The sequence below is a fragment of the Trachemys scripta genome, chromosome 1 (genome assembly GCF_013100865.1).
Source record: "Trachemys scripta elegans isolate TJP31775 chromosome 1, CAS_Tse_1.0, whole genome shotgun sequence".
Lineage (NCBI taxonomy): Eukaryota > Metazoa > Chordata > Testudines > Emydidae > Trachemys > Trachemys scripta.
The window spans coordinates 135,890,579-135,903,155 of NC_048298.1; the positions used below are offsets into that span (position 1 = coordinate 135,890,579).

Genomic DNA, 12,577 nt, shown 5'->3' on the forward strand with positions numbered 1-12,577 from the left:
CAGTGAGGCCTGTAATTACTTGAAAGTGACCCTGATGCTGCCTGCTGTTAGTAGATCACACTTGGACTCCAGGTTATGGCTCAAACCACCTGCAAACTTCCAATGCGTGTGACCCAGGTGTAATTGGAGAGTGGGGCCACTTAGACTAGAGGGTCAACCCATAATGCTTATTTAAATCTCAAAACGATGTAAAAAGCAGGACAACTCTTTTCCCCCCTTTTGTCTGTCACCTATAAAGACCTAGTTAGTGGGGATGTAGAGTTAAGCTAAAAGGAGCTCTTAGGCCAAAGAATATAATAGTCATGCTATCAGAGCATTCACAATATTGAAGACTAGTGTTAAGAGAGAGAAAGGGGTTAGTTTTTAACCTCATTCCCCCCTATACCTCAAAGCAGAAAGAGACATACCTTTTAAGTTTCACATTCATAGAACTGCTGATTCACCAAAGCACTTAAGCATGTGCTTAACTTTAATTACACACTAATGTTTCATGGAGGTCAATGGGATTTAAGCATGTGTCTAAAATTAAGCTTTGTTGAACAAGGATGCTTTGCTGGAGCTATTCAGGTGCAGAGAATGGCTACTAGGATGATCCGAGGAATGGAAAACCTACCTTATGAGAGGAGACTCAAAGAGCTTGGCTTGTTTAGCCTAACCAAGTGAAGGCTGAGGGGAGATATGATTGTTCTCTATAAACACATTCGAGGGATAAATACCAGGGAGGGAGAGGAGAGTTCAGCGCCAATATGAAAACAAGAACAAATGGATATAAACTGGCCATCAACAAGTTTAGGCATGAAATTAGATGAAGGTTTCTAACCATCAGAGGAGTGAAGTTCTGGAACAGCCTTCCAAGGGGAGTAGTGGGGGCAAAAAACCTAACTGTCTTCAAGACTGGACTTGATAAGTTTATGGAGGGGATGGTATAATGGGACTGCCTACAATGGCATGTAGCCGACCTGTGACTGCTAGCAGCAAACATTTCCAATGGTGGGTGATGGGACACTAGATGGGGAGGGCTCTGAGTTACTACAACGAATTATTTCCCAGGTGTCTGGCTGGTGTGTCTTGCTCACACACTCAGGGTCTAACTGACCACCATATTTGGGGTCTGGAAGGAATTTTCTCCCGGGTCAGACTGGCAGAGACCCTGGGGGTTTTCGCCGCCTTCTGCAGCATGGGGTCACTTGCAGGTGTAAACTAGTGTAAATGGTGGGTTCTCTGTAACCTGAAATCTTTACGTCATGATTTGACGACTTCAGTAACTCAGCCAGAGGCTAGGGGTCTATTACAGGAGTGGGTGGGTGAGGTTCTGTGGCTTGCAATGAGCAGGACGTCAGATTAGATGATCATGATGGTCCCTTCTGGGCTTAAAGTCTATGAGTCTACACAAGCTAATGATTAGCCCAAGGAAATTAAACAAAGAAAACTACCTTATGGTTCAGTGTCACAAAGTCAAGGCTGGCAATTTCATCTTATGAATATAGAAATTCAAAAGTTAATTTTCTCATAGGTCACTGAAATCCCCCACATAGCGCATATACAGTATCTCTGATTACTAGATAGTTTAACTATTCACCTTCATAAATATTCTATGTGTGAAATAACAGTAAATGTCCCTGTGGAAACATTAATATTTGAATTTTCTGATTTATGTGTTTAACTTGTCACCCATAATATTACATTAATGTCAATTATTTTTTACATGTAATATCCTCTTGGTGAGGTTTAAACATGCACATAGCTGAACGAATGAAGCAAAAGTTGTCATCTGGAAAGTGGCACTCACAGAAAGTGATTAGAACAGCCAGCAAAACCAGTGTGATAAGCCCCAGGACTAGCGCAACATAGAACCAGATTGAACACTGGGAGCCAGGACCTGCAAAAAAGAAAAACAAAAGAGTTGCTTTGGAGGAAATTGCAATTTAAGCCCTCACATGGGTAGCATGTTCATTGCCACATTGGCTTCAGATATCGGTCAGTTTCTAACCAGGTGCTGAGATAGAAATTGACAGTCTAAAAATAATTCTAAGTGAAAGGAAACATCTTTACTTGTTAGCATTTTACACCCACTTTGCACAGGTGTAAATGGAGACACACAGGGCAAGATAGGGGAGAATCAGACTCTGGGACAAGGACCTTAGAGTGAATGTTTCCCAGGATGACTGGGACCCCAAGGAACTCAATTGCTTCCTATAACAGGATCATAGCATTGGTAGCGGAAGGGAATGCTGTAAATGTCACAGATCATAAAATACTACATGAAAATTCATTCAGCCCATATGATGAGGACCATCCACACATAGCTTTCTTCCATGTAGTGGGAAGGGGAAGGGATCAGTTGTTTCTGTGGCACTGGGGTTCCACTGTGATTTTTGGCAAGTTGGATGCAGGGCTGTTCGCACGCCAGTGCCAAACAGATTACTTGAAAAAGGTAACAGCCCCAGGTTGAACCACCCTTCCTGTTGCCCCCTCTGGAGTGAATCGCTGCCCTTTTAGGCAAGTCCTAGTAATGAAGTACCAATGGAACCACACATCCAGAGAACTAGGGAATGGTATACAGGAGAGGACAAGGACCTTAATACCCTGAACCTATGCCACAGACAGAGATCCTGAGATATGCATCGAGTAGTGGGCTCTGGGGGAATGAATTCTCTTCTTTTTCCCCTGGGGGGTAAACTTGCCATCCCACCAATAGGACACCTTAGGAAAATCTCCATGAAGAGTTGCTGTGGAGTTTTCCACCCCTAATATCTAACCCTCGTTTCTTCAGAGGATGTGCTGTGGGGTCACTGTCATTTGGACTGAAAACTGGTTCATATGACTATATAGAAAGGATAATGGTCCCACACCAAAGTCTTTGTTAAAGTGCAGCTGAGGTTGAAGGTTCATATCAGAGTATTGAGAGTCCTGCATTTAGGATGGAAGAATCCCATGCACTGCTACAGACTAGGGACCAAGTGGCTAGGCAGCAGTTCTGCAGAAAAGGACCTAGAGGTTACAGTGGACGAGAAGCTGGATATGAGTCAACAGTGTGCCCTTGTTGCCAAGAAGGCTAACAGCGTTTTGGGCTGTATACGTAGGAGCATTGCCAGCAGATCAAGGGATGTGATCATTCCCCTCTATTTGGCACTGGTGAGGCCTCCTCTGGAGTATTGTGTCCAGTTTTGGGCCCCACACTACAAGAAGGATGTGGAAAAATTGGAAAGAGTGCAGCAGAGGGCAACAAAAATGATTAGGAGATTGGAGCACATGATTTATGAGGAGAGGCTGAGGGAACTGGGATTATTTAGTCTGCAGAAGAGAAGAGTGAGGGGGGATTTGATAACTGCTTTCAATTACCTGGAAGGGGGTTCCAAAGAGGATGGATCTAGACTGTTCTCAGTGGTACCAGATGACAGAACAAGGAATAATGGTCTCAAGTTGCAGTGGGGGCAGGAGTGCGGCCAGCTTTTTTGCCGCCCTAGGCGGCGGAAGGTCCCACCCTCGAAATGCCGCCCCCGACAGAGGTGGCAGAAGGTCCTGCCCCCAAAATACCTCCGATGACCGGAGCGGCCAAAGATCCGGCTGCCGTGGTCGCCGCCCCCCAAAGGTTAGCACCCTAGGCAACCACCTAGGTCACCTAATGGGTTGCGCCAGCCTTGAGTGGGGGAGGTTTAGTTGGATATTAGGAAAAAAATTTTCACTAGGAGGGTGGTGAAGCACTGAAATAGGTTACCTAGGGAGGTGGTGGAATCCCCTTCCTTAGAGGTTTTTAAGGTCAGGCTTGACAAAGCCCTGGCTAGGATGATTTAGTTGGGGATTGGTCCTGCTTTGAACAGGGGGTTGGACTAGATGACCTCCTGAGGCCCCTTCCAACCCTGATATTCTATGATTCCATGATTCTAAAGGGGGCACTCACCTCTTGAGCACCTCTGAGCAGCTTGGTGTGGTACCACAGCCCTTTCCTCACCCCTGGTGCTCCCTGCAGCCTGCAGGACAACCTTGATGGGTTTTCAGTGGTTTGGCCTTCTGGCCAAGTCACAAAATTGAAATGAACCCCTTGTGGGGTATTAAAGATTCCAGTAAACAAACAGGCTATTTGCCCTCACTAGGATCTTCAACCTGGCTCTGGGCCCTTTACATCATTCAGGCTCGCAACTGAGCCCTGCCCCCTTCTTGGGGCTTACACTACTTTATCTGTGGCTGGTGGAGGAACCCAGGCCACCCACTGCTCTGGTTTCCAGCCCAGGGATCCTACACACAGCAGCCATGTATCGCTCCCCTCAGTCCTTCATTGCTGTTTTCTTGGGCCTCTTCCCACCTTGCCCCTTTATCTCCAGCCCTATCTCAGGTCCAGCATCCCCAGGTCCTTCTCCCTCTCTGATCCCAGCTATGCAAATTCAGCCCAGCATGAATGCTGTCTGATTGCTGGGCTACTTCAGCCAGGTACAAACCCACTTCTTCCCTCCTCCTCTCCCAGCCAGGAGCTAAACTGCTAAAGCCAGACAGCCCTTTTTATTTGGGCCAGCATGGCCCCTGATTGGCTATTATTAGCCCCTTTGGCCTTGGAGGACCAGGTCTCTGTGGTTTCCAAAATGGCTGCTCCAGAGAGTCCTCTTTAGGCAAGTTTGTAGAAGTCACCTTCAGTACTGTTCTTCTCCCAGCTTGTTACTTCTTGGGGTGGGGGTAGTAGGACTGTGGGGGACACAATGACCGAATACACCCTGTCACAGTATGTCCACCTTACAAGAGTGTTCTAGTTATAACACAAACCCAAAGATTAGAAACCCAGGAAATTCAGGGTTGAGGTTGTATTCCCACAACAAGCCACAGAGTCACACTCAGATAACCACCAGGCCTCTAGCCCTGCCTCCTTAGAGTGTCACAATGTAGTATTCTCATAATGTTCACTTTGTAGTTCAGTTTAAAGTATTCTGTGAGCCATCTGACCTGCACTCAGTGCTGTTCAGGACTAGGAGGTGGGGTAAAGATGGCTTACAATACAAATAGTAGGTGAAACTCTGCGTATAAAATGGTCTCACCAGGGTAACTGTGGCCACTCAGGTACTGGGAGTGTCACTGCAATGGAGCAAATGAGTTGTGATTTTGATAAGATTGCATAATAAACAAGGTGCTTAGATGCCTAGAGTCAGAATGGCAGTAAACCAAACCCCAGTCCAATACATTATATTGATTAATTTGTGAATGTTCTCATTAAAAATCTGTTTTATTTTAAGGCACTTCCCTCCTCCCATTTTTCAGAAACAGAGCACAAAAGAATTTCAGAAAATGCTAGTTTAAACTACTTTTGAAACAGCATTCACCACAGAGCTGTTGCAGGGCTCATTAAGCCAGTGAATAGACATGACACCATTTAAAATGTTGAAATAATTTCTATACATGATTTATAATGTAGAGATTCTCAGCAATATTGTTTTAACAGTTTTCTAACATAATAAAGAATAAATCTCTAATAACTAAAAATGCCACCCCAACAAATACCCACAATACCAGAAGGAGAAGTCTCTGATCTGCTGGTCCTTTCAGATTTACGATGCACACGCAGTTCAGCATATGTGATTCCTGTAAGGAGCAAGGAAATGCTGACAATGTTGGATATGTGAACCATTAAACAGAGACATCATTACAAGAATCAGTCTATCTGCAAAGTGCACATGTTCCCTACGGTGCTGGCTCGGCTTCATTACTGCTAAAAACAATGGGCTAGATTATACCTGAGACTACACGTCTATGCAGAGGAGTAATGGGGGAGTAAGAATCTGCCTTACACCCCTGCATGAACTACCTGAATCTTGGAACAGTTGGATAAGCAGTGTGTGTGTGCGGGGGGGGGGGGGGAGAATGGGTGGATCCTTGGCTGTGCCCACAACAAACTGGCTGACACAGTTGAGTCAACTCAGGAGGAGTCACAAATTGTGCTGGTATACGCCAGCATAAAATTACCATCCCCTTGGAGTAAGGGAGAAGCAGAGAGGGAATTGTGCCTCAGAGAAGTGTCTGTGAGACATCATAGCTCCCCGGGCTACTCCTGGTAGTTTATGCACCAACCTTTGTGCAGGGCTATGTCACTAGTGGGTATTAGACACTGAATATTACACTAATCCAATGTCAGGGACTAGATAGATTAAGTAGAGGCGGTCAAACATTGATTGTCAAAACATTTTTTCAGTGAGAAATGGGTTTCTGAAATTTCAGTTTTTGTCAAAAGATTTCAAGTGTCTATTAAAAAATGAACCTCACAAAACTAAATATTTTTCTTTTTTTGCCAACAAACACCTCCTCCCCTCCCCTGCCAAAATTGCAAAACATTTTGACAAAAAGGTTTTGTTTTCTCTGAAATCTTTTGTGGAAACAAAATACATTTTTTCAACTAGGTCTAATATTAGGTTCTGTCCAGGAAAATTCAATACCAAAAAAACCCACACATGATTAGCCCATGCTATCATAAATAATGAGTTTAAATTTAATACTTCTTTAATCTAAAGCATTTGCTTCCAATCCATGTAGACTGAGAGATATCAAATCTTATCATGGGGTGATCTCGGTACCTTTTTGCTTTGCTCCTTGTCCCAGCTCCCCGTCCTCTCCCTACACTCCAATTCAGAGCTGAATTTGGTGGCAACTATCTTGAAAAGAACCAATAAATATGTACACTTACAGCTTGAAACTGTAACTATAAAATGTTATGGAGCGTCAAACCCTAACTGTAGAGTCGCCTGAGATATTAGCTGCTGAAACTTAAGCAGGAGATTAAAATGGTAGCCAAAATAACTCAACTTTAAAGCATGCATGTACCTCAGTTATTAATCATTATTTCAACATTTTGCTGGGTCACCAGATGTTACCTTGGTAAAACATCTTACTAGTTTTACAGAAGATAATATTTGCATCGTTGCCCCACACAGGAAAGGGTGAGATATAAGATGAGGCTTGTGTTGCTGCTGTCATGGGTAGTTTATGGTTTTTATAAGAATACTGTGAATTTAAAGTGTGGTTCCACTTCTGAATAAAAAATGCTGGTTGATGACAAAATAAATTCTTGTTTTTTTGCAGAGCCAACACAACAAAGAGGGAGGTTCCTGCTGTTTATTCCTTTCTGTGTAACATCAAGAGAATAGTTATCTAATTCCAATCAATTACACATGTGAAAACCATTGATTATAATGTGAGTGCACAAGTGTTGCTGAGGGCAGAATTTGATCAGCAGAACTGGTAATGGTGCATGAGAAGGAAAGGTAATGATGCATGACCTTCAGATAACCAGTCTAGCAGTTTGGATGTTTTTTCTAACACATTTGATCTGTAGAGTGTTTAATCTGAACTATTCAGACTTTTTACAAAGGTAAATATCACAAGAAAAATATTGGGAAAATGGTTAATAAATGAGGCACATCTACGCTATTAGGTCCCCTGTGTTGTGACTCAGTGGGTGTACAGACATTTTGCTGTTTGTTTTATTCTTTCTTAATTGATTAGTCCAATAAAATGTAGAAAATATGCACATTTATATTTATTATAAATAACTGTAATTAATTTTTTTCCTTCAAAAAAAAAGTGCAGTTAAGGATGTTTTTCAAATGCTATTGGTCCCAGAAGAATTATACAGATATAATTATTGTACAGAAGAGATTACTCTGATAGTGTTTGCAAGAAGACATTGTTCAAATATATATTTTACTTAAAATCTGAATATTGTTTTATGGTAAAGAAATAATGGAGGCTTGTAAATTTTAAAATTCAGTTGCTGTATAAATAGGAAAACTCATTTAACCATATTGACTTAGAAAAGCTGTAAATATATAAAAAAAATCCCTCCATCCCCAAATAAATACACATTACTTTTTTTAAATATTAAACACAACTTATCTGGCTGTATGAAAAAAAGTGACTCTGTATCATGGAAACAGAATTTTTCCCAAATAAGTTCATTGCCTGTATTTAAAGAAATCTACATAAAAGAACATTGAAGTTAGAATGCGAAGCCCTCAGAAATCAGCAGATGGCAAAGTCCAGGTTACCCCTGCAACCTGAATTCTACCAGCTACAAACATATCCTTATGTGGCATATAAAAGAACCCTATCTCACTAGATACAGATCTTCACAGATCATATGCCACATATTAAAAGTGAAATTCCGCTCAACTATGTTATACATGTATATGCAAATCCAATGGAGTACTGAGATATTTTTTTCTATTAAATGGAAATTTCTAGTCAGTGTATATACAGAAACATATGGAGTGTCAATGCAACTTTGGCAGATCCTTAGTTTTGTAGATTCATAGATTTTTAAACCAGAAGGTAGCATTATGATCATCTAGGCTCATCTCCTATATAACACTGGCCATATAATTTCACATATTAATTCCTGTATCAAAGCCCATATCTTGTGGTTGAGCTAGCATATTTTTAGAAAGACATCCAATCTTGATCTAGAGACTTCAAGTGATGGAAAATCCACCACAGCTCTTGGTAAATTGTTTCAATGGTTAACACCCTCACTGTTTAAAATCTGCACGTTATTTCTGGTCTCAATTTAACCAGCTTAAACTTTAAGCCATTGGATCTTATTATGCCTTTGTCAGATACAATAAAAGGCCGTCTATTGTCAGAAATCTTCTCCCCATGTACTTGTATACCAGATCAAGTCGTACTTAGCCTTTTCTTGCATAAACTAAGTAGATTGAACTTTCTAAGTGTTTCACTGTAAGGCAGGTTTTCCAGACCTCAGATTATTCTTGTAGTTCTTTTCTTAACACTTTCCAAATTTTCAACATTCTTCTTAAAATGTGGACATCAGAATTGGACACTGTATTCCAGTAATGGTCTTACCAATGCTGTAAAAAGAGATAATATTATTTCCCAACATCTACTCAACATTCCCCTGCTTACACATCCAAGAATAGTATTGGTCCTCTTAGCCACAGCATCTCACTGGGTGCTCATGTTCAGCTGGTCATCTACCATTACCCGTATAAGTCTTTCTCAGAATCACTGCTTTCCATAAATTTGTTAGTCTCTAAGGTGCCACAAGTACTCCTCGTTCTTTTTGCTGATACAGACTAACAAGGCTACCACTCTGAAACCTGTCATCCTGAAGGATGAACTACATTATTTGTTCCTAAATGTATGACTTTGTATTTGACTGTATTAAACACATGAGCCCAGATAAAGTTATTTAGGTGCCTAATTCCCACAGATTTCAATGGGAATTAGAAACAGCTAAATATCTTTTAGGCTATTGGACACATTGTTCAAATGCATTCAGCTTATCAAGTCATCCAGATTAGTTTTTAATTATGCGGACAGTTATTATTCACCACTCCACAAATGTGTGTCACTTGCAACCTTTACCAGGGATGATTTTATATTTTCTCCCAGATCATTGACAAATATATTGAACAGCATTGTGCCAAGAACAGATCTTTGGGGCACCTCACTAGAACCCTCCCCCACTTTGGATTATCATATAGCAAAAAACACCGTGCATGCAAAATACATTTTTTAAAACCCTCATAACTTGGCCAAACCAAAACCAATTTTCATCAAACAACTATGTCCCTTCCAAATTTCAGGTTTCCTCCATCTTCTAATGAGTCACAAAAGGTGTTTAAAAAAAATTGTTTGCAGAAAATCTCCATTTTCTTCCACCTTTTTTTTGCACTTAAAAATGGCTCACCTCTTTTCTTTTCTGTTCTTTTCTTTTCTTTCTTTTTCTCAAACTTTCAAAAAAATTTCCTTCTTGACTGAGAGCTTGTGTACCAAATGTCAGCCAAAATATTAAAACTTTAGGGTAGGGATAATTGAACTTAGTAGCACACATTCTGATTCAAATCTTAGCATATACTAAATTGATTCAGAATTGGCTAACAGAAAGATCTCTAAAAGTAGTTGTAAATGGGGAATGACCATCAAATGGAAGTGTTCTGCAAGATTGCTACTTGGCCTGACACTATTCAATATTTTTATCAATGACTTAGAAGTAAAATTGAGGGAACGGTAAATAATGATGAAGCAGTCATACATAGAGATCTGGATTGCTTGGTAAAATAGACCCATGCAAATAAAATGTGTTTTAGTACACTCAAATGCAAGTTCATAAATCTAGGAACAAAGAATATAGGCCATACCCACACAGCAATTCTGAAAAAGATTTAGGGGTCAGTAGACAAGCAATTCAACATGAGCTCCCAGGGCAATGCAGTGCGGGAAAGGACTAATACTATCCTTGCATGTATAAACTGGGGAGTATTGGGTAGGAATAAAGAGGTGACTTTACCTCTGAGTACAGGATTGGGAAGCTCACCACTGGAATACTGCATCTAGTTCTGGTGTCCACATTATAAAAAGGATATTGAAAAATTGTAGAGGATGCAGAGAAGAGCCACAAAAATTATTCAAGGGCTGGAGAAAATGCCTTACAATTAGAAACTTAAAGAGCTCTATCTGTTCTTCTCACAAAGATGACTGAGAGGTGACTTGATTACAATGTATAAGAACCTTTATAGGAAGAAAATATTAAAGGGCTCTTTAATTTAGCAAAGAAAGGCATAATAGGAACCAATGACTGGAAGCTGAAGCCAGAAAAAGTTAAATTAGAAATAAGGCCCAATTTTTTGTAACAGTGAGGGCAATTAATCACTAGAACAAACTACTAATGGAAGTGGTGGATTCTCCATCTTTTTCTTCATATCAAAACTGGATGCCTTTTGGTAGACAAGGAGTTATTCAGCTCCATAGAGGAGTAACTGGTTGAAATTCTATGGCTTATGTTATATAGGAAGTCAGACTAATAATAACTTAGCCCTGTAGCATATATTATCGCTATTCTAATTGTACATGCAATTAAGATAAATAAATGAAATGAAATTTAAATGATGAGAAATAGTTTTTGTAAATATATATCAAAATATTTTTCCTACCATTCATTTACATTAAATCAGAGCTCAACAATCAAGAATCAAACTAGATAGTAAATATATTATTTATTCTAATAATACAGACTGTAAAATTATTACGTCGTTGGTTGCTAATATAATTAATTAATAGCTATTGTATCCTGAAAACATTATGAAATAGCCAATTACTCTGAACACTATGTATTTCATATTTACTTTTAATCATTGTAACATATGTTAGTGGCAGTCCATAATTTTCACAAAATGTACTGAAGAATTCATCAATTGTTTTCAAGTGCTGGGAATATTATTCACAAAGAAATATTATCAATGTCAGCTCTTTTCCCCTAATATCCACTTAAACTTTTGTCTTTTATGATAAGTGTATGATATGTTAACAGATTTGATAGTTTGGTTATGGGAAAGTCATTATTTAAAAACCAAATATAAAAGAACTGTGGTCAAATGGGGTCCATTTGATGCCTTCCTTGCAGCAGCAGTGGCTGAACTTTCAACTGTCTTTTGTGATTTTGGGGGGATTATATGCAACCATTTTGCCAGAATTAGCACATTGCAGACATGGTCAAATGCAATAATTGGCCTTTCAGGCTAGCTAATTCTTCAGCTCATGGCTTACTTAAGCCATGGTAACCCTGTGATCAGACTACGACATTTAAAAAATAAACTATTGTTCTGCTAATTTATAATTTAGCAAAAAGTGTATTTTATTCTGTTATTAGAAACTCTGGGCCAGATCCTCAGCAGGGGTAAATGAGCATAACAATGCTGATTTCAATAAAGCTTTGCTGATTGATATCTTCTAAGGATCAGGCACACTGTGTGTGCAATTTTCTCCCCACTGACAAAATGTCATGACAATTATTTAAAGCTTTTTGAAATGGCATTTTTTAAAGAAAAGACAACATGCAAATATTAATCTGATATTTTTAAGAATATTTTACCTGGATTCGAAGTCGGAGGAGCAATATATGCTCTTTCCCTGGGTAAAATCTTTACATCTGTGTATGTGACCTGGTTTGCCATTGGTGATAAAAGTCTGTCTGAGTGTTGGAAACAGTTGCTTAACAGAGTGGGTTATATCCTGCATTAATCTCACCTGCCTCCACAGACACATACACACACACACACACACACACAGCATGATGGGTCTAGGGAAGGTTAAAAAAAAAAGTTATTTCTGTTAAATGTGGCTTCACAGCTTCCTCTCATTAGGCACTTTTCAGCCATCATTCTGCCTCTTGCAATGTGAGATCTTGCCTTTGGGATAAAACATAAATGACTAAAAGTAGAAAAGGTTTGGGGGGGTTTTGGTCTTGGGAAAACACTTTTTTTTGGCACCATGTAATAAATTGTCTAAGGACTTATCTACACAAGAAAGGACTTGTCTACACACAAAAGTAGTACTACTTTAATTATATTTGTCTGTATTTGTGCAAGTTTCTTCATGAGGTTGATAGATTTCCATTCCATACGGCTAAATGCAGTGTCTTGCATGGTGTCAAGTATCAGAGGGGTAGCCGTGTTAGTCTGAATCTGTAAAAAGCAACAGAGAGTCCTGTGGCACCTTTAAGACTAACAGAATCTGTTAGTCTTAAAGGTGCCACAGGACTCTCTGTTGCTTTTTACAGATTCAGACTAACACGGCTACCCCTCTG

The 12,577-nt window shown here is 39.9% G+C and overlaps 1 long non-coding RNA gene across 1 annotated transcript; it reads right to left on the reverse strand.

The window, feature by feature from the left end:
* Positions 1–1,789: 1,789 nt before the first annotated feature.
* Positions 1,790–11,967, reverse strand: LOC117870888. The gene is made up of 3 exons (XR_004644061.1): positions 11,864–11,967; positions 5,494–5,565; positions 1,790–1,879 (listed from the first exon to the last, which is right to left on the reverse strand). It is a non-coding gene; the product is annotated as an uncharacterized LOC117870888 (long non-coding RNA).
* Positions 11,968–12,577: the final 610 nt, after the last annotated feature.